Source organism: Vidua macroura, chromosome 1 (assembly GCF_024509145.1).
Source record: "Vidua macroura isolate BioBank_ID:100142 chromosome 1, ASM2450914v1, whole genome shotgun sequence".
Classification (NCBI taxonomy): Eukaryota; Metazoa; Chordata; class Aves; order Passeriformes; family Viduidae; genus Vidua; species Vidua macroura.
In genome coordinates, this window is record NC_071571.1 from 127976516 (window position 1) to 128000985 (window position 24470).

Genomic DNA, 24470 nt, shown 5'->3' on the forward strand with positions numbered 1-24470 from the left:
AACAGATTCTGATTAAATATAGCTGCCTTGTCCAGTGAAAAATAGAGGAGCTTTGTTTGTTGTGATAGAAAATTATGTGCCTGAATGTAGTACCTGAAAAACAAAAAAATGTTTACATCTTTCATAGGGTTCTTGGATAACCTTTTGCCACAGCAAATCTCACAGGTCCCTCAAAGTTTCAAGGAACAGACAGCCAGGAGACAATGTGCCTATGAAGAAAGGATATTTCAAAATGTGAAATATTTTATATTATATCCTTTAGTAATTTTTTTCTTAACTCTGGGCAGAAAAAAGTCAAAATTTCCCCTACAATTGTACATGGAATGGAGCATGCTAAGAATGCCTCAAAATGGGTTCTAAAATTTTATTCACTGTAAAACTGACAATTGTACAAATGTCATTTATTTTGAATAGGAAAATGGAAATCAGTGTTGTGCTATTTTTATCTAGATTTGTGCTTCTAAGCATTTTCAGGTTTCTAGAATTTTCATTGATTATTTCAGGAGCATTAAATTACATTTACTATATAAGTCCTAGAAATTTCTGGTTTCAGCACACTTGTTACACTTTATTTGTCAGGCTCTTCCCTAGAGTAGTTCAATGTCTTTTACTGATATTTTCCTGTAATTTCCTTATTTTATTGGTATCAGAGGTTTGAGTTCTAATCCTCTACTGATTTGTAGTTAGCATATATGTTTATTATTCATTAAAGCCTTTAAGAATGCTAATACTCTGAGATAGCATGTTTTGTTACACTTTGAGCAAAGTAAATGACTATATAAATTATCAGACAGAAAAGAAAAAACTTATTTTTTCTTGCATCTTTTTAGCTTTCATTTTCAAAGATTGAGTCAAATATGAATAATGAATTAATGTGAAGTTTACAATTCCCTTTTTTTTTTAATTGAAAGATACCTTTCTTTTAAAGAAGTTTTCTGCTTTGGTGCTTACTATGTAGATTTCAATCCTTCATAACACTCATCATTTCTCAAAAATTCCTTTGAGGATCCCATATGATAACTGAGCTTCTCTTAAAATCTACTGTTAAATATCTGACAAGATTTATATGCACATTTGAAATTCACTGTTTCAGCAAACAGATTTCAGAAATCAGTTTATGTGAACTGGTCTGGAATTAATCTCAGACAATTGAATGCATTCTGACCATGGATTGTTATTACTAGTTATACAGTAATATTGTGGTCAGCACTAGCTCAGCTAAATTGACTGTAAAAGTAGATCAAAGATAGATAACAGGATGGACATTGCATTCTTCCCTTTTCTCATCCTAACAGCTTTTTCATAATTTGTCAAAACAACTGTGTTTTTGCTTCACTTAACACTCATTGACTTGCTGTCTCTTCTCCCATCCCCTTCCTCTTCTCTCTCTTCTTCCCCTTAAATAAATAAGATAGGGAGTAGCAGAGATCCACATTTTAAGAACTGCTTTCACGTATAAGAGGAAGTCAGAAACATCCTGAGTATCAGTTTGCATCTTTTTCAAGAAGAATTGGGGAAGGAAGGCAGCAAACTGTGTCTTTGTAAATATGAAGAGGTGTATCCCCAAGAATTCTACCTCATACAAAAAGACATTTATAAAGGAGGTTTGATTCAAAAGCCATGGACATCAATAAAAAACATTCTGGGAACTAGCCTGAGTCCTCATTTCACAATCCATCCACTTTATTGTAGTTTCACTTCTCTCAGTCAACATTGTCTACATGATTTTCAAAGTAAATTTTTAACATTTTTGGTTCATTTTCAAACCTCTTTATTAAACAGTCAGCTTTCTGTAAACACAAACAATGTATTTTGGTAAAATAAACTTTTCACAGGAAAATAATATTCTAAACAGTCTCTTTAGTCAGCAATACCAAGAGGTAAACATAGGTTTAATTGAGGAGATTGTACAAGGTTATGAATTAACTAATGATGGAAAACATAGCCAATGTTACGAAAGGACAAGTTCTAGTTCTTGTACAACATGTTGAATATTTAGAAAGTTTAATGTCTATAAAAATATCATGAAGCTAGGTTAAACTGGAATAAGGGATCTAAATCTAGACTGCATTAGGAAGACCATTGTCAATAGACAAGGGAGCTGATCCTGCTCCTCTATTCAGCCCTGATGATGCCTCACCAGGAGTTCTGTGTCCAGTTCTGGCTTCTTCAGTACAAGAGATCCCTGAAACTATTGGAATGAGATCAGAAGAGAGCTATGAAGATGATTAAGGAACTGGAGCTCCTGACTTAGGAGGAAAGGCTGGATTATCTGGGCCTCTTTAACCTGGAGAAGGGATCAGGGAGGGGACCTCATCAAAGTCTATAAGTATTTGAAGGGAGAGTATCAAGAGGATGGCTCTTCTCAGGGGTGCAGAAAAATAAGACAAAAGGAAATAGGTAGAAACTGATGCATAGGAATATGAACTTGTTTACTGTGCAGGTGACAGAGCACTGGAACAGATTGCCCAGAGAAGCTGTGCAGTCTCCCTCACTGGAAGTATTCAAAAGTTGTTTGGATAAGTCCTGAGTGATGTGCTCTAGGAGACTGCAGGGAGGTTGGATCAGATGACCCATGGAGATCCCTGCCAACCTAACCCCTTCTGTGAATATACAATAAAGCATTCCATAGATCATAGAATCATAGACTCATTAAGTTTGAAAAAGACCTCCAAGACTATCGAGCCAAACTGTTGACCAAACACCAGCATGTCAATTAAACCATAGCACTCAGTGCCATGTCTGGTTGACTCATCGACTCTTCCAAGGATGGTGACTCCACCACCTCCCTGGGCAGCCCATTCCAATACCAAAACTTTAGATATAATGGATGTAGCTGAAATAAGTAGTCTGTTTTGGAATAAAGGCTTTGTAATTTGTTTAACATCTCTAATTTGGTTATACATATAAAAATCCTGAATATTCTCTGATAGTAGTTTGGAATACTAAATGTTGGAGGTAAGCATAATAACAGGTTTCTTCTCAGATAATGAACCTCTGCTGTAGTATAATTAACCTTTGACACAGATGGGAATTTTTAGTAGAAACAATTAATTGGAAATTATTCTCTTTTATAGGTCATCACCTTTTAGTGCAAGTTTCCACTAACAGCATTTTATTATTGTATTTTCTAGTTAAAGATTTTTGGGTTTTCTTTTTCCTTTTGGGAGAAGACTAATAATTACAGTAGAGAAAAATATTAACAAAAAGAATCAAAATTTCTTGAACATTCTTATGAGGGAGGAAATTTTTTCACCCAAGTTCAGTGTAAATCCATTGCTTTCAAATTGACACTTAATGTTCATAATCCCTATGCTTGCAAACTTATTTGGAATAGGGTAAGCTGTCAATTTAAACTGACTTAAGTCATCTTGATTAGATTCATCTGCAATTTCTCTAATTCCAGAAAATGTCTCATTCCAGTTGTCTCTCTTATTCCAAAACTGAAGGTTTCCCACAAAAGAGTGAATCAGGAAAAGCAGCTGAAAAACAGCTGTACCAGAGTAATCTCTCACATAGAGAAGCCTTAACACACTGGAAGGTAATAAGATGGAGTTGGTGGTAATGGATTCAAATTTATTAAACAATGAAACCAAATTAATTCCTTCCAAGATACAGGGCTTTGTAGACCTAGTTAAAAAACAACAGATATTTACAAATCTACCTATTTTGTAAGCACTTCTTAGGGCTCCAGTGCATTTAAATTGTTGCTCCAGGGTGACTTACTCCATGTCTCCTCTATAGTAACTGTATTTGTACATATGCTGGACAGGGGGAAAAGGAAAGCAACAGAAACTGAGATTTCTCCTGGTGATAACTGACTTTATAACATAAGCGAGTACTTGCCTGATATTTTTAGACCCATGGCCAGTAACTGCACTAATGGTACTTCATAACTTATGCATATATCTAAACCTCCAAAGTAGAACAAAACTCTAAATGTTTCTATTTGACTTTTTTTTTTAATAAGGCTTTGGATTTCATTCTCATTTTCCATGTAATCTATTTTGTGCAACCTTGCACTTTAATATCATTGATCAAAAAATTAAAAAAATAAGAGAGAACCTATATTCAGCTAAAGTGTTTTCTAGACCAGTCATACAAATCTCAACTTTCTCCCTTTAGGTTACTTCAGAAAATTTGTAATAATTCTTGAAATGAGCAGAATTATTTATGAAGCAAACATTTTTAACATTTTTAGTTACCTGAATTTTCCAGAAATGAAATATTGTGGTTTGAACAGACGTCATAATTTTAGATTAAGTAAACTGGTGCCAAAACCTCTGTTGTGGTGAAATTGTTAAACTTGCTCTCTATGCTAGCACTGTAATCACTTCCTAGGTAATAACAACCATACTACAAAATAACCATCATGAGTAAAAGTCAGAAACTGTTTTATTGATGTGTTTACAGCTGTAGGGGGAAAAAAAGTAAAAAAATCCATGGTTAATCTACATCATGTTCACATGTATTCCTATTTCCCCTTTAATTTATATGTAGAAGCTTGTCACGGTAAAGTGTCTTTTTGATACAGTTTTTGCCTGAGGCCCTCTTATCAATTGGCTCATAATCAATCTGATCTGTTTTGTCAACATCACAGAGAACATAGTCAAAAAGTCTTAGTGCTGTATAGTTTTCCTTCACTGTTTTTTTTTTTTTTTTAATCCATCATTACTTGGTAATGCTCATATGTTCTGTATAGCAAACTCATACAATTGGTATATGACAGTTTGTCTACACAGAAAAGAAGAATAATTAGCTTCAAATCTAAAGGGAAGAAGTTTTAGTTTCACACAAGAAAAATGGTGATTTAATACTGATTTTACTGACATAGAAACATAGGAATTTGCTTATATAATTTGCTTGTAAGACACTCCTTCCTTTGCACTGAGGATAAACTGTTCCCTTTTGGATCTCAAGAAGGCATGGACACCCAGGGCTAATTGAATAATTTATTGAGCAAAGCATGGAAATAGTAGAAAATATAATATCAATAAAATGGTAGAAAAGGTCATATTAATCTTATGACCTTTCTGAAGTTAGCAGAAGCAATATAAGAGGTAATAGCAATCTGACATTCCTTGTGATGCTGGGAAAACTGGTTTCTGCAGCATCAGACCAGTCCTTGCATGTTAGGTTTATGGCTGGACTAAATGATCTCCAAGGTATTGTCCAATCTCTGGTTGAAATTTTCACACTAAACAGATCTCATTCATAGAGAGGTGCATTGTCATTGTAGTCTTTACAATTCAGCAGGGTTTTCTTAATTAGGAAATCTATGAATAATTTCTGCTGTACACAGGGTGTATGTGGTTCTTCACTGCTAACACAAGTCTTGACAGTCAATGTCTTTGGTTATAGTCTGAGAAAATTCTACTCAAAGACACCATGCTCTTCCAATACCTTCTGCAGTGACCCACTACACCAACAAGCATAACAAGACACACTCTTCCAAGACAAACTCCTTAAGAGGCTGTCTTCTTTCTTTGCAATCATGCACATCATACTCCAAAATGATGTTAGATTCCTTGGCTGATAGTCTTTGGCAGGATGCTGCTGCAAGTGCTTGTGATAGCAAATTGCAAAGTGAAGCCAAATATTCCTGGTGATCCAGCAAATATTTTTCTTTGCTCTTTTCTTTCCTTAGGCACTGCAGATGATCAGAATAATAGACCATCCAAGGGGATGCTGCTATACATGAAATAACACCGGGGAAAACAAAGTACATTATGAACAACTATTATGCTGCAAAGAAAACAGACATATATTTCAGGAATTACACGGCTTTAAGGCAGTCTGAATTTTCTAGTTCCATAGAATATGCTAGAAAATATTGAACAGATTCAAACTCAATCTTTAGGCCATCCTAGGCAGAAAATTGGGCTGAGTATTTTTGATAAAAATGAAATCAATTCAGAGCTAGATAAACCAATGTCTAAATAAGGATATCTGAACTTGAAAGTTATCCTTTAAAAATAAACATAGCTGTGCAAGGTAATTTTTAAATGGACACATATGAAAAAAAGCTTTCATACTCTACACTTTCAAATATTTGCACCATTTTAAAGAAGTGGAATTATAAATAGACCACTTTGAAAAACAGCAATCAATTCCAAAAATTAATTTCAGCCTCCAAAACACAATTTTTTAAAAATTACATCAGGCAAAGATTAGTATACAAAAGGGAAATTCAGAAGTTAAGTCACAGCCACCTTTTAGCCCATGTACACGTACCTAGGATGCTGATGAAGTCAAGTGTCTTCTGACCTCATTGAGAGTACTGACATTTCAGGGGAGAATACTTCACTGTGTGACTACTTAGATGGGAAGGACTGATTTGTCAATGAATATATCAGGTCAACATTTCTCAGTTTTCTAATATTGAAATAGATACTAAATATATTTTTTATTCTTTTGCAGATATTTTCTACCAAACATAGCAACAGAGTTAACGTCAGACCGTAATCTCATTAAGTGTTTTGTAGATAATCCTTCTGCAAAGAGAACCTGTAATTCCAGTTCTTACTTGTAACATCTCTCATTTGTTAAACCTCTGGATCTTAAAGTATAAGACTGCTGACGAATGCAAGCAGCTACCTTTCTAAATAATATAATGTTCTATCTATGGCTTTTCAGGGCAGCAGTGCAACAAGTTTTGAAATTGATAGAGTGGCTGTTCATAACTCAGTACGACATCCTTCCATCAGTGGGAATTAACAGGCGCTTTCTGAAGAAGAAGAAATTACATACTTAAATAGAGAAAAAGAAAGTGTCCTGGTTACCAGTTGTGTGCTTTTAAGGGCAATTATAAGTAACCAGAGTTTGTATTATTGTAATAAATCTTTCATGACACACAGTTAGTAAGAATGATCAAAGGGTGTGAGATGAATTCTTTTTGCTCATAATATTTTATCACTCATATGAAGCGATGATACACAGAGAGAAATTACTGGTGAATAAAATTTTGAAAGTCAAAGCCACTGAGAAAGACTGTAGGATAAGATTATCAAGGAACTTGAAGATAACATAAAAAACAGCATGAAAAGGCATGCTTTTAAAGAGCGCTGTTTTAAACATTCACTGTAGCAGTGAATCTTTGAAACCAAATGCAGAAGCAAGTTTCATTATAAGAAATATTCAGAACCATATGTGAAGTTATAGAACCATGACGGATTTTTTATTTTTTTTACCCTTGACAAAATCGCTCTATTATTGCTGCTAATTTTTATTTTATCCAATATAACATGCCACAGCATAAGTGATATATACTTTGCAGAAATTTTTGTTCGATCAGATTATTATTTTTTTTCTCTTTGTAACTATGTTGATTATGTTCTAAGTGCTATAAACTACTGATATTTTTTGTACTGGGATGATATCTACCACAAAGTTCAAGTTAAAGAAAAATAGCTGTCATCAACCTCACAGGATAATATTTCCTTCTGAAGTAATTTTTTTTCTGTGGTTATGATATTTTTGTGGTGCACCCTACTTGATTATCTTGTCTTGCTCTTGTTCAATTCAAAAGTTGTATCTAGTTGACTTCTAAAGACTTGAAGCAGTCTTTCATCTTTCTGCAATTTCATTATAATTAGCCTTGATGAATAGGATCTGGTAGAGTGGTTTTGCCTTTTAACAGCTAAATATCTACTCAGTGAAAAAATAATTTTCAATTACATCAGGATTTGTTTTAGTTTGGAAGTGTTTACACTAATTATAACTAGTATCTCATCATTTGAAAAACACAAATGATATATTTTAAGGATTATTTTTTACTTTTGCTTATGGATGGATTAGTAAATACTAATTTATTATTTTTCAATTGATTTCTGGTCAGTAATTAATAAATATTTCAGTTACTACTCTTTCTTTTTTAGATTATTTTGTAGTCTTAAAATATATGAACTTAACAATTCTGTGATGCATTCTTTGGAACTCTTTTTTTAGAAAGGAAACTATATTTGTATGTTCTGATTTTAGTTTTCTTGTTCATGTTGTGCTATTTCATGACTAAGAGCTAGTTAAATGTAGTTTATTCTGCTGATTGAAGAAAAATTGTTGAAATCTGCAGTAATTTTTAGATTTAGCTGAGAGTTTTTCTCCATGCTGTTAAATATTTATCATTTTTACAAGGTGGTTTTACTTATGAAATTATTAAACTTTCTACCAGCTGTATTTGCTACTTGAAATAAGCCTTTTTTGCTACTGTTTAGTAAGGTTTTTAATTCATTTTTTTAATGGCATAATATTTTGGCCAGTGAGGTAGAATATTTATTCATTAAATTCTGTTCACTTTATTACTGACTGGGAAAGGAAAGTGGAGATCTTACTTGTCAGTCATCATTTATTGAGAACAGGAAATCATCTTGTCAAAACTTGCAGTTAATGGAAAGAGTACACTCAGGCACTATTACCAACCGATAAAAAAATAATACAGTAAGGGCAAAATGTAAGAGCCTGAGCTTAACTAGAGCTCATCATTTAGTCTGCTTCTGCAGGTACAAAATTTGTCATGAAATTGCTGGTAGTGTGCATTCTCAAGCACTCCTAATGATGGGGTTAGAGCAGTGTTACAGCCTCAGAAGAGACAGACTTTGGTCGTGAGCTAGCACATGTAGGACATGGAAAAGAGCTACAGAGGAAATATGGTGCTTACAAAAGAAAAGGTGAAAGCCCTTTGGCCTGATCTGCCTTGAGATAAGTATATTTTTGAAGTCTTTCCCTCTGAGAAATGAAGTGGTTGATGTTGTGTGTCCTTGATGCCAGTCTGCCTCCACTGCTGTTTCTAGGTCAACATCATAAAGAAAGATTTAGAAGATGCTGGCTGTAGCTCACCATTGATATTGCTTAGCCTATTCAGCCTCTGCTCCATCCATTGTATTCTGCCAGTCAGCAGTTCAAACTGGAGAGTGCATTCCCATGGCCAGGGGAAAGCAATGATTATCCAATAACCCACATTTAGCTTTGCTCAAAAGTGTGATTACTGATAGCCTACAGTTATACAACAGAGTCATAGAACATCCTTTACACAACTGTTTGTAATTCTCCTTGCCAGGGGCAGATTATTTCCCTGTCATTCAGGAAATGACCCCTGCCAGTACTCTTGAAAGCCAGAAGCCAATTGATTCATTCAACAGACCTATATTCTATATTTCGCATCCACTGTGGCAATCTCTATTATTAGCTACTTTTTCCTGCATTATAGGGCAAACCAGTCTGTTTCAGTGGTTTTGGTTTTATTGCTTTGTGATTATAGAAGTTACAAAATGAAAGATTCAGTAATATAGACACACACAGGAGTAAATTAATTTTCCACATAATTTCATTTACCTCCATGGGAAATTAGCTGTCATAAAACTCTATGTACCTGTTTGTGTTTGCAGGATTAAGCCCTGAGAAACCTGACAGTATTCTACAGTTACTTTACTTAATGTACTTAAATGTACTTTGAGCTGTAAATCTGATTTAACATCGAGTTTTTACAGAAGAGATCTTGGGCAAAATTCCATTTTCCATCACACTCCTTTAAAAGCATACAGAGGATATGGTAATAGGATGTTTTCTTAGCTTTTTCACTTTACCTACCTTTTACCCTGTGGTTGCATGTCTATGTGTACATGTCAGAAGTTATATTAAGAGTTTCATGAGAAGTATTACAAAGAGTTAAAAAATAAGTGAGGTTTATGTAATTCCAAAACAGTTTTAGGGGTAGACATATCCAATGTGTAACAAAGAATCCAACCTCTCTCCAGCTTTGGAAAAGCAGATGAATTTGGCTGTGCACACATTCCACTACTTATTTTGGATCTTGAGGGAAATAGTTGGGGTGTGTCAAAGAGTTCCTGTCAGCAAGTTGAAAATTCAGGACCAGTAATTTGCTGATGTAATAGGCAAACTGTATTGGCTAGTTCCAAACTTCAGAAGAGACCTTTAGGTTGCACCTTAGATAAATTTATTATGCCGTGACAATAAACTGAAAATTTGTCAGTCTGAAAATTACTTTAAAAATAAATTATATCTTTGTCCAAAAACAAAACAAATCAAAGGCATCGTGTACAGGAAAGCATTTCAACGAGTCATAGTAAATTTCAACATTTGTACTTCAGAGTGGGTACAATACACATTAAGAAACACTAGCCCTGGAAACTATTAGACTGTGTTTATTTTTATTATTTTTTTTTATTTTACTCTTAGGTTTGTATTGGGTCACTCAAATGCTTTGTCTTCAAACAGCTAAAAAAATATTCAGTAATATCACATGCGAGTGAATCTGGAGATTCCATCTACTTATGAATGAAAGGGTATATGCTGAACTAACTTACAGTAGTTACACCAGCTAAGGATTTTCCTCAAACTGTTCAAGAGGAAATTAGATTTGAACAAGATTATGATGAGAGTATTCATTTTCCTGCATGGCTCATTGCATACTAACACATTAAATAAGAATACAAAGTAGCATAATACTCTAAAAATGACTGTAGCAATAAATATTTTTACATTTGTCTGGGAAAAAATAATGCAAAGTGAAGCAGAAAGTGAGTGAAAGCTATTATGTCAATTCATTCACCTGCTAATGAATATATATGGAGATTGCTTGCAGCCATGCTTTATGACAGCATAAGTATTTACAATAGATTCTCAGAGCTGTCACAAGCTAGTCACAACAAAAAATACTCCAAGTAGTATTTTTTTAAAACGTTGTAAGCATTACCAGAAGAGGCTTGCTAAAAAAAAAAACATATTAAATTACTAAAAATTACATTTTCTTTTCACTGTATGTGCATATGGACTATTTCCCTCATACTCTCTTTAAGTTAATCTGTAAATTGAATTTAAGCAACTCAATTGTATCTCAGAATAGCTCTCAGAAATCACTGTATCAAAGGTACTGACCAGAGAGGAGAGATCAGGAAAAAAAAATTCTTTATATTTAATTTGAACTTTCTGGAACTCTATTACACTGTTATAACAAGATAATGCCAAAATACAGTCACTGACCCAAGAGACCTGCAAAATAAATAGAGGACAAAAAACAAAGAACTTTTGATGTGATATAAGACAGGAAACATAGGCAAGTATTGGGCAGTGAGATTGGTAGAGACTTCTGTCAGGTTTTTTCCCACCTGAAGTGTCTCGTAGGCATAAGGATTGGGTTAATTTGCCATTGTGTGCATGGACCCTTTAGGAATCAGAAGACTTAAACCAAAATCATAAGACAAATGAACCACAAAGAATAAAGAAAATTTCGGCTAAATTTTGGAAAAATTATTACTGCAAAAAAAGAAATTTCCAGTCCTGACCAAACTTACCTAAAAGCAGAAGAAAGGAAATTCAAATCTCAAGTACTATTAGTCCAATACATTGTAAGGCAAGAGATATTCTGCAAATTTATAAAGTCAAATATTTCTAAGTAGTACCTAAGTACATGAAGATACAATAATTTTATCTTCAAATGGCTGCATTTTTTTTGTTACCAAACTACACATAATGACAGTTCTGTTGTAGGCATGGGATCCAACAAACAATTCAAGCATGTGTTTAACATTAAAAACTTTGGCAACTCCAAAATTTTAACAAATGTTTACCTGTCTCCTTGGATCTGGAGTAATAAAAAAAATGAAGTTAGGTCTTTGAAAATTATTTCCTTCCCCTCCATCATTACAATATTAATTTTTTAAATGAATTTCATGAAAAGCATTTAAAAGATTGGAAGGAAGAGTATTTTAGGGAAAAATAAAGTAAAAATAAAGTGCCAAGAGAGCAAACAATGTTGTTCAGAATTATTTATATGATGAATTAAATCTTATGTCACCATTCACTAAAAAAGTGTTTACATTTACTTTAAATTTCTATTATAATATTAAATTTAAATATGATTGCTAGTTACTTGAACAAAATTCACTTTTTTCCTCATCAATATGATTATAAACTAATTTTGCTATAACAGCTTTTTCTTTCTTTTAGGTTTTTTTTCCCTTGACTAAAGTAGCTATGGTCTACATGCTGTCAGTGTTCTCACCTCCTGGCCTAAGCCAGTGACTTCCCTGTTTTGGTTCATTCATTGTCTCTGGTGCTTCATGGCGTCCCTCTGGATATTGAGTGGAGGACAGTGTTTGTACTGTCTGTTGTGGTAATAGCAGCGATAACGCTGACAAATCAATTAAATGATTTTTTTCTATCATTTAGTAAAGATAATAATGAATCACCTTGAATCAGGGGATTCCTGATTCCATGTGTTCCAAATTGTTGTTTCCATATCATGAAACTACAGCGTCAGTTTTAACCAGGAAACTTTTTTCAGAGCTTGAAGTTTCTAATTCTATCAACTTATAGATGTTACCTCATCCTGTAAATCCTGAAGAAAAGTCTCTGCAGAGGCCTAATTTAGGGGCTAGAAGACAGGTGAAGATTAGCAGGAAAATGCATATCTGTTGGCTTCCAAAATCTATAGGTGTTGAAAGCCTCAGTTCTCTAACATGTTTTTAAGCAGACTTCCCATCCTCTCATAAATGGGAGGGCGTTCCCAGTTCAGTGACGTTGTCCAGTATGCTACTGGCAATGCATGCAGTGGTTTGGGCAGCCAGGTTGCCCCCTTCATGAATTGACAATGGACATGTAGCTGCACTTCAAGAGGTCAGACCAGTCTGTTCTGGTCTGAGCAGAGATTCAGTGCTTCCTGTCTCCAAATCAGTGTGCCATGAAGTCAATATAGAGGCAACCTAGACTAAGGAGGCTTTGCAATTAGATATTTCAGTTAAAAACTCCAGGTTAGATTAATCTGCTGGAAAATTATTCAAGTTGTCATGGAATAGTTAGCTGTGCAAGCAAAGGACTATATTTGCATCATCTAAATTTAAATGAAGTGCTAGAAATAAAAAAAGTTTTACTACCTAGAATTGGATAGTCCGTCCTTGTTCTGTATTCAATGTAGGACAGTTTCTGGAACCACTCTCAAAGACAGAGAGGCATTTGCTGACTGCACTGAGGTGACTAATGCATTACAGTACCAAAGTTTAATATTAGTAAGTACAAGTGGTGGCCGATGGACATCTGTAAGTTCTAAGGAAGCCAATTCTCAAAAAACAAGAGCATTTTCCATTCTTTCATTTCTCGAGCCAGGCCCAAAGGTACTGAAGAGGCCAATGAAGAATAAATGTCACCCAGCTGACACATGTAGCTGTACTGATGAGTGCTTAGGGGGCCAATATCAAGAACTCCTTGATAAAAGACAGTCACTACAGTTCATCTGCATAATGTAGAATTTCTCTACTCATGTAATCTCACTTTCTGTAGACCTCCTGCTTCCAGCACTACAATGTTTCTGTTGAATGCAGACTATCAAAATGCTAAAAATCCATGCACTATGTGTGATTCTGCCATTTAGCTTAAATTTACCCTGATGTTTCATATAATCAAGTATTGTTCTATGATTATCAATGATAAAAAAATCACATTTGGAAAAGAAAAACATCTTTTTTTCTGTTCAAGACCTTAGAAGAACTAGAACAATCTATCCAATAATATTTTGATGACAACCTACACTGCCAAAGTTGGACTATGTAATTATATTTAAACCATACATTTTAGTTTTTTTCTTGTATGAAACTTAAAATACCTATTTTTTTTTCAAAATGGATTTACAAAATATATTGAAAGTAAAAAGTAATGAGGGCATTTAAAAAGACAGTAAATGTATTCTCCATTTAATTCAATCATCAGAAGTTGAGAGATGTGGAGTGGTGGTTTAATTCCAATAGGCAGCTAAGCCCACAGAGCTACTCACTTCTGCTGTGTGAGCAAGCAAAGAAACTTCAGAGCTCTTTCACCACTTCCCATGGGCAGGCAGGTGTCCAGACATCTCCAGGAAAGCAGGGCTTCATCATGTCTGTTGGTTACCTGGGAAGACAAGTGTCTTCACTCTGAACTTCCCCCGCCCACACTTCCTTCTTGTTCCCCCAGCATTATATGATGACCACAACACTACAGGATCTGGAATATCTCTTGGGTCAGTTGGGGGTCAGCTGTCCTAGCTGTGTCCCCTCCCAAATTCTTGTACACCCCCAGCCTCCTCAACAGTGTGGTGGGATGAGAAGCCCTTGCTGCTATATAAGCAGTGCTCAGCTGAAACATCCCTGACTTATCGACACTGTTTCAGCAATTCCAAAATGCAGCCCCATATCATCTGCTATAAAAAAAAAGAGGTCCATTTCCACTAAAACCAGTACACTAGTTCATTGTCCTCTTTTAGTAAAAGTCAACGCTGTGCTGCCTCAGTATGCCTATCTATTAAATAAAGTTGATAACATTTATTCTGTAGTTAATTATGAGCTAGCAAATATAAAAATACTGAGAACAAAGAAGAAATAATAGTGTAACTAGTAAAATACAGAATGTTATCATGTGCCTGCTTATGTGTTAAAGAATTTTAAGGTATTGAGCAAGGTCATGCGGTTTAACAAAAGGAAATTCTCCCATCTGATGTTTCTCAAAGAAACAAGAGCACAATCAAAGCAGCTCCTACTAAAACAATAAATGTCATCCAAAAGCCCCCCCATTTCCTGAGCTGATGGAAGAGAAATGTGTACCAAATGAATTCCTAAAATCAATTACATTAAACTACAGTTATAGATAACATATTCAATTTATGGTTTCAATTTTCTTTGCAGCTTTGTGATATTAATTTTCATTTTGGGTCATGATATTTACTATTACCTATGCAGAAAAATAAAAAACTGGAAAATATGTTTGAATACATATCCCTTGAACATGATGTGCCAAAGTAAAGGATGGTCTGAATTGTTTTACCCACCAGAAAAGGTTACATCACTGGTTTTAGTGCTGCTCCTAGATAAGGGATATACTAGATTCAACTAAATTAATGTCATTGCTGTATTTATGCTACCATGATGGGGTTTAAAAATCCTACCCATTTCCATGAGAAAGCATGCTGATGAAGAAAACAGAAACTGTCAGAAACACAATGGATTCAAATAGAGTGAGAGAGACCTAATCTGAATGTCCATTTATCTGGCATGTTTCATAGTGATGCTTGATCTTGAGTTAAGATCATAATTCTGTGTTTTATCAATTGTTTTGGCAGATTAATTCATTGTGACTAGGGCAGTAGCATACTTATATATATGCTGATTCATGACTGACCTGTAACTCTTCTAATGTATTTGGGAACTGCTATTACTGTGTTTTACTGATTATTATGAGCAGCATGAAACTAGTTAATACAACAGCTTTTGGTGAAGCAGTCTGAGGTACCCATGGAAACAGAACCTCAAAAATCTGAAAACAGCTTTATTTTTTCTTGCTCCATCCCATTTACCTTTTAATTATTTTCTTGTCTATGCACGAATTTGCTGTTTTATGTGTCCAGGAAAGCTGCTGAGTTAGAAATTTCAGTAATGTGCAAATAAAAAATGTCAGCAAAAACATTAAGTTAGTGTTAAGAAATTAGGAAAGAAATGTTTCTACTGTTTTGGTCACTTAATAGAGAAGTTTTATTAAATGTACTACAATTTAGCTGACTTCACTCATTGTTTTGAAGATAGTCTGTTGTTTAAAATGTATCTTTAAAAGCAAATGTTTCAACTGAGACAAAAGTATGGTCCAAGAATGGGCCCCAAAACAGGATTGTTTTTGTAGCATATGCTAGTGTTTATACAGAGTGTAATACAAAATAGGTGACTATTACAGTCCTTCAAATAATAGGTCTTACAATAAGAAATTTCATACATTTTCCATTCAACTATTGTTAGTAGAAATTCACTTATCTGAAACACTAAATCAGTGAAAGGTCTTAAAAGTAATTTTCAACCACATTATATTAATACTAGCAAAAGCTTTTAAGAGCAATAGTGTTTAACAAGGACAAACAGACATTAACTGTACATGTTTGATGGGCAAAAAACCTCTCCTAGTGTTAGAATGCACCATTTGGCAGCAGCATTGCTTTAAGCTATAAATAATATATCTTAAATTTTTTTGTGATGCACAATACTACTTGAAAAATATCATACCTGCTGTAGGGAAGAACGGGGTGTAGAGATTTAGTTCCATTCTGAAAATGGAAATTATTTAATTTTAGTATAACACGGGAAAGTTGCTAAGCTGCAGCAATGCAGTTGCTAAAGATTGTCAACATAGGTTTTTTGTCAGCAGAAAATTTTGTGTGCATGAGAATACAGAGTTCATGAAAGATTCCTGATTCTTAGAGAATCATCCTTAGAGACTAAAGTCTTCAGATGGGAGAATTCACTTGACCATTACTTATTCTGTACTCCACTTATATAACAGTATTAAAAAACAAAAGAGCAGAAATATGCAGACATCTCTGGTGAAACTAAAGCTGTATATTTAGGAGTGAAACAAACCTTGCTTTTTAACTACACTGCATCGAAGGTAAAAATAAGTCATTCACCACAGAAACTGCGTGGGAGCAAGGTTTTAATTGGCGATTTAAGCATAGTGAGTCTTCACCAGGGCCAGTTTCTGCTCACTACAATAATTAGCAGGAAAAACATATAGGAAAAGTGAACATGAAAAGCTATGTCTGGAATACACTACATGGAAATGCCTGACAAGTCAGACTGTAATCTGGTACAACTTCAATAGCTCAGAAATAACAATAAATTAAGCAGGTATAGCTTAACTATATAACAAAGCAAATTACATTATATTTGGTAGTCTCAGACCAGTGTAGTTGTTTTAGATGTCACTACTGACCTAAATATATCAATGTAAAAACTGAGTAAGTCATAGTAACAAAATAGCTGTATGTGGATCAGCAGAACAGGAAGCTATTGGAAGACAGAAATTCAGCTTTAGTGAATTATATTTCAGTTTACCAGAGAAGCAATTATTGAGAGAGTTCTCTTTGAAAATGTAAACTTTGCAAGGCTTTACTTAAGAGTTTTATGCATCTTGCATCTTTCCTCATTTGAAAAATTTGATTTACCAATTTTTTTTGTCACTCAAGCTGACTTTTGTATTTTGTTTGCACAGGTCAGAATAGTGGGATGGGATACTCTGTTTGGATGCTGTGGTTTCTTATTTTATTCAAAGAACCACCTGTTCCTTCATGAATGGAAAATATAATCAGTAGTTACTTTCTATATTAAACAAATGTAAAAAGAAAAGATAAGCTATTCATAACTATTCCCACTGCTATGCATATATTATGGAGATGATGAATGGAAATATTTTTACCATCTTGTGTAAGTCTGTGTTAACTGAAAGCTATTTTTTTCCACATTAAACAATTACAGCTGGAAAAGACAATATATGTTGGCTTATAAGCATGTGAAAACATCTTCCATGCTCTTTATAATTCCCCTCAATGTTTTATGAAATCACAGAACTTGTATTTCTGGATCTATTGCTTGATCCAAAGTGTCATAAGTTTTATTTTAAATAATGAATGAATAAAAGTCATACTAGTTTTATACTACAGTCATTAAATATGGATAACCTAAAATGTCCAGGCCATGGCATTTGAATACCTTATTAGAGGATTTTGGTTGCTACCAGACATTAATAAAATGGCATATGGAAGTTTACTGTGCAGAACAGAACATCAAAGTCCAATACTTTTTTCTGTAATTATTTTATGTAAATACTCTTTCCTTGGAGATATTTTTGTAAATCATCTAAGAGGACATGTAAATCTAAACTTCTGGCAAAGTTTATTGAATTTATTTCCCAATCAGTGTCTATTCTGAAGATACTCATTATGTAGTTTTATACATGATTTGATATACTCAAAATATAGCTGGAAGACATTTTATGGGAATAATTAGGTTAGGTCAACTCATTTTTCTTTTCATTTTGTATACTAGTTAGTTATTCTGTAGTGTACCAGATACTACAGGTTTTTGCCTGCCTTCTGATGTCTGCAGAAGATAGGAAGATAAGAAAGTTTAATTCCTCTTCCTAAAAGGCATTTTCACTTTTCATTCATTTTCAAATTAAGAAAAGGGGGATAGAAAATCTCTAAAAGTACCATTCATCAGTGGGACTGTAGCACTTTTGTCCATGTAAGCTTGCCTGAAGTTTCAAGATATATAGCAAATATACTGCTGTCATTATATCTAGAATAAATTTTTAGTTATTAAAATCACTTCTGCTACCAATTCAAAACTTCGTTTCTGTAGGTAATCAACAAAATGCTCCCTGTTTGAAAAATGCTCCCATTGCTGTATTTTTTGACACAGAAATGTGAATAACTGTGTACATTTATTAAAGAAAAAAGAACCCTCTGTAATGGTTAAGTTTTATTTTGGTGACTTTTCTAGGTGTTGATCCCATACTTTATAGTCTAACTTTGAAATGTTAGTCAAAAAAAAAAAAAAGTGTTTAGAAGGGTGAATTGTAAGTGTTAGATAATTCAACATTTTGGATAGAAAATACTTGGAAGAAAAATATTTTACCATAGCTGGAAATCAGTAAACATTTACTGTTCCCATTTGACAGTGATTCAAAAGGGATCTTTCCAGACTCTAGAGACAGCAATGAAGCCAAATGCTTTCACTGTTTCCAGGGACTAGAGCCCTGAACTGTTTATCTTTATTTTTAAAGAATAATGTCAAACCCTGTGCTCGGTTCAAGTTAGAAGAACTAAGTTCCTGTCTGTCTCATGATACAAATGGTTATTATAATGTTAAGTTATAAGGCCAAGTTATTTTCCCCTCCCTTTTCAAGTTTTGGAAAAAGAATTCATTAATGTGTCTTTCTTTTGCTGATTTGGTTTCTTGTTCTCTTCCACATTAAGAGTAATTACTTTCCCACAACCTGGCTTCTTTTGATGAAGACTACTGTTTTCCAAATGTAAATGGCTATTGATTTGCCAAAAATGGTCTAATTTAGAAGTCTAAGAGAGTTGCACAGCTGGGAAGAAATTCTAAAACTGGCCAAGCCATTCATACTGCTCTTGGCAGTCACAAATGCAAAGTAAAGACTGATTTTTGAACTTGTTTTCCAGTAATTTATTTTTTCATGATTCTGCATGGGTTTAATACTGGTATCAATTACAAATATATTTTAGAGTATAGATTTGTATTACAATATTAACCATACACAGTGTCTTTTCACATTCAAAATCTCACAGCAACAAATTAATATTTGTTTTTTTTTTCCCAGATTGGTGGACCTGCATGTTGCACAATTTTGTTAGAGATTCCTATATTAGTGGCCTTATTGATACCATTATGAATATTTTTGAAGGAAGATTAAAGTACTGTTTTGAAGGAATAAATGTGGCACAGCTTCTTCATCTCTGTTTTTAGATTTAAAAGTCAAAATGTGTTCACTATTCTATTGCACAGAAATGAACTCTTGGAACAGCAGAGTTAGCTCAATGTGCCTCTTGGAAATTTAAAACATTTTCAAGTAACTGATGATATCACAATATGGTCACTATGGAATCAAAAATACTCTGACCTGGGATCCTACAATTGTGATCTATTCTCATATAAGACAGATCTATGGAATTTTCTGATTCTAGTGTTGTAGTACCTATGCCTTTTTAAAACTGTATAATGATCAAACACCAGTCATAGGAATGTTGTGGATAAAATTATGAAAACATATGAATCCCTCTTTCAAGAGTAATTTAGAGGAGCTAATAATTGATATGTACATAAATGAAGACACTTCAATACACATTTTGGAGGATATTCATGAGCATCTGTTTATGTCCTTCCTATTTTAGAATTTGGCAGTTGGCTTTAAATATAGTTAGGTGCCTGATAATGTTCTAAGCATCTAACGTGTCTGAAATGGTGTCCTTCAAATCCTGGCCATGAAAAATCAGTGAAGCTGCGATTCAAAGGATAGCTCAATCCTCAATCTTGGTTAGAAATCAATAAATATACACTTTGACACACCATGTGGCATTTTTCTTGCTTCTTGGTCTCTTATCCTTTAGAGGTGAATCTATAAACCTCATTAAGCATTAAAAGTAGTTAAAAAAGAAACATGGTTATTGTGATGTTCAAGCCATCACAAAGTTCTCAAATTAGGCTGAGTGGGTTTCCTTACGGGGAGCTTGGTGCCTTAATCTCATATAGAGGGAATTAACAAGTGTTAGCATGCTGGCTCATGGGAAATGCAAATCAACTGATAGAACTGGAAAATAAAAAAGTTAAATTCTAGCTTTCTTCTGGACTTGAGCAGCTAATGCCTGTTTTCTCTCTTCCTGATGACAGTTAGCATGGCATAAGGAATATACTGTTTCATTCAGAGGCAAGTGAGAAGTCCTAAAATCTTAGCTATGGGTTTAGAATGGTCAGCTGGCAAGAAGACTCCTAGGCTACATACATGCTAGGAACTGGGACTAGCCTGGCTATGGTCTCAGGTAGACTGAGACTTGTTTGTATACAAGTACCTTTGAGGTCCAAATCTCCATTCCCAGAACTCCTTATGACTTTTACATTATAGTAGAATGAAATTATTAAAAAAGAGAAAGAGAGAAAGAAAGAGATAAAAACCCCCGTGGTGGTTGAATTAATGTGTTAGAGTTGACCAGTCTTACAAAAGTACTGTAAATCCAGCTTATCATGGGGCTTGTACATAACAACACACAGGTTAGGATCAGTCCTTCTGCCTTTAGGGATCTCCAACACAGATGTCTACATCTCTTCTCACAAGTCCAGGCCTTCTCTGTAAGAATTGAAAAAAATTTAGAGTGAGATTAATCTGACCCATGTTAGATTACACAATGAGGAAGAACTATGTTGCAATGTACCTCTTTTTCTCCACTAACACAGAGAGGTTTTAAGATAAGCTTAGATGTGGGCATCTTTACCAGGCCCTTTGAATACCACATCCACCCTAGAAGGGAAATTAGCTGTTATAGCATCAGATCAAATTCACCAATATGCTGGTGGCAAGCACACCTATATATTCTTCAGTGCATTATCTGCAAAAAACAATGCTTTCAGGAATTAGACTGTTACCTGCTTGTTTCTCACAGCTGCTCCAAATCTAGCTGGTTGGCTAGATTGGACACACAGTACTTCCCATCTGTGTGTTTTTGCGTTTGAGTCTAGCTAATCAGAATTAGCTATGTTCACACAGACCTAATATTTTAAAGAATTTAGGCTAATAAGCCTGACTTTGACTGTAACTATCTGTAGATAATTTAGACTCCTTAATTAATTGACCACAATTAACTGACCACAAGAACAATTCTGAAAAAACAGGGAGTAATGACAAGCAGCTGGGTATTGTAACTGAGGGTATCTGAATCTGAAAAATGATTGGCCAGATGCCAAGCTAGGTATTTTCCTTAGCTACCTATGTAATTTTTCACTATTTCACTATTTTCTTTTGCACTTCTTGAGTGGGTGACTGCCCATCAGCTTGTCTGTGAAAAGATTTCCAGTGCAAAGTCTATTTGTGCACAAGGCTGAATATTAGCAGTGATGGGAAGCCCTTGGGATTTAGGTATTGCAGGAATGAACCTTCAGTAACTGTCTATCTTCAAACTACGGGCCTTGGATGGAATGTTGATTACACAATATCATGTATTGATAATTTCATTTTTCTGTGCTAACCTGGTGAACGCATGGATTTTTCAGGTATGGTTTGCTAGGCTTAAAAACTACATTTTCAACAGTACCATTGATGTACAGAAACTATAATTTGTTAATGCTTTTTAAAAGCATCATTTCTTTATGTCTTCTCCTTAGTAACTACCTATTCCACTGTACTTTAAGCTAGTAAAAATCCTTCCAACTTTTGTTCAAAGCACTTATGGTTTGACATTACCAATATGCTCTGATATCTGACAACTTATGTGATGCTGCATTTTGTGAAGGTAAAGTGAAACATACAATGTAATTATTCAGGCTCAGTTTGTCAAGGAAACAACCATGTTGTGCATCCATAAATGATTGCATCCCAATTCAGAAGTAACCAGACAGAAAGCTGTGCTTGTGTACTGTACTGAGTCTGGGTATGTCAAAGGATAAAATAATTGCTCTGGGGAGTACAGAACATGTTCAAAAGCTTAATTCATTAGTATTGCAATTGCCATACAAGAACGTCAGCAAATGCAGGAGTTCCTACCGCTATTAAATTCCACAGCTTTCAGGACTGATCATAACATGACAAGGGGACAGGTAAGACTATATACAAATTTATTTCAGTTTAGACCTGTGACTACACAGAAACTTGTTTTAGATACCTCACACTGTACATCCAGTTGTCTTTTACTGTATTCAGTCTCATTTTTGCAGGCTTATTATGACTGAACAGATAAAGTTTGAGTTAATATGTTCTGCAGAAATCAGCAATATTTTTTTGAATATAGGCCACTACAATTCACCTTAGCTTCTAATATAAGTTGTTTTGCCAAGTATTATTTGTACCCGTGAAGCAAAGCCCCAGGACACTACACCATGAAAATAAATTAATTTCCCTAAGTCTGTTTTGACCAAACAGATTTACATTCAGGTTTCTTGGTGAACAGCTTATATATTCTATACTGAATATGAAAAACAGGTTTTGTGCTTGGCTGCTTGGTTATGCTGAAAACGACAGCCATTTAGTAATAGGTCTGTAAGGATCTAAATCATAGAAGTTCCACCTTGATTTTGGATCAGTTTTCTTGTTTTTTTTTTTTTTTTCCTGTCCTCTTGCATGAGTATGTAAATTGTCATATGTCTTGTACACATTCACAGAAGGACAATACAATATTTTTCATACTGTGACTGGCTGCATTGAAATAACAAGTGAGATGAGAGGCAGTGTTTCTCCACATTAGAGATATGGGGCACTTCCGTGTTAGACACTAATCCCATTGCTGTGATGAAGTTCAGCTGTTCAACCCTTGTGTGCCCCAAGCCTTCTCTGCTGAAGAAAATCCTGGGTGCTTTTTTTAGCTTTGGACCTGTAGGAACACACTAGAAATGCAAACTTTGGTTCTTATACTTATTCTGTCTATGAGAATTTCAATCCAATTGACTGATCATAAAAGTAATGTTGTCTGAAGTAGATCCTGTTTTGCTTCAGCAGACACAAATACTTCAGTTATCCTATGTTGACAAGGATCTCCCTCTTCTGGCTCACTACTTGTATTTTTTCAAGGACATCCAATATATTTTATACTTGTTTAGTACCTAGACTTTATAGATGTTTTTATAAAACTTTTTTTGTCTGCTTTTTTGAAATTATAGATAGAAATAAAATAAGAGAAACAGAGCTTAGATATAATTTTCTGCATCAGTTTCAATACCATTTCCTAAGGAATTATTTATGTTCAGGATTATTACATATGGGGGAATGATGGGTCTTTCTCTAAGGTCCATAAATTGTGAATAAGTTGTTACATAGTTGCTGCAGTTACAGACAGAAAATCCAAAAGGGGTATGAAGACCTAAAATTTGTATTCTCTCAAAAGATACAAGAGAAAATACAGGACATGAACACCAGCAACAAAAAACCCAACCAATCAAAAAGTAGACTGTAACTGAAATACAAAACATGCAAATAGGTAGAAAATAATGGCCTTTGAGGGAGGGAGGGAGGAAGGAAGGAAGGAAGGAAGGAAGGAAGGAAGGAAGGAAGGAAGGAAGGAAGGAAGGAAGGAAGGAAGGAAGGAAGGAAGGAAGGAAGGAAGGAAGGAAGGAAGGAAGGAAGGAAGGAAGGAAGGAAGGAAGGAAGGAAGGAAGGAAGGAAGGAAGGAAGGAAGGAAGGAAGGAAGGAAGGAAGGAAGGAAGGAAGGAAGGAAGGAAGGAAGGAAGGAAGGAAGGAAAATAACATTTCTCTGCCATAGTACGGTGTCCTTTAAGTACCTGTTTTTTCCCAACGTACTATGAGTTGGGAACTGTCTTTATACACTCAACATTTCTTTGTGTGACACAAGCTTATTTTTTAATTATATTTGTGTGGTATTTACCAGAATATCAGTTATTTCTCTTTTACATAATTCTTTGTTAGACTTGGTTTTTTTTCCAGTTGCAGGTATTGCAAGGGATTAAAAGAGAATTTTTGTTTTCTGCTAACAGTACTGAAGTGTTTCTCAAGGGTAAAAAACTTAGAGCCAAGAGGTTAGTTCCACTGAGAGTCAACTGGGAGTGCAAAATCATAACAGTATTGCTGCTGTTATCTTTTTGTTGTGTATTGTATCAACTGGACTGGACTGATAATACTAAATTGGAAAAGGAAAAGGTACAGCTGATATTGCCCTATCCTGATGACATGAGATAACACTGAAAATGTGCAGTATGTTCTGATAAGAGAAAAAAAAAAAACAAGGGTAACCTTTCACATTTGTCCCCTCTGGCGTACAACAACTATTTTACTGGAGTATCAGATTTAGCTGATAATGGTACTTACCTATTTATGTATTTCTTCAGAAGGAATATTTTATCAATACTCTTGAGAGCAGAGATACCCTTTCACTGATATCACATTAATGGAAAAAAAAAATGTCACCTATTAGCATTTGTATAATTGAA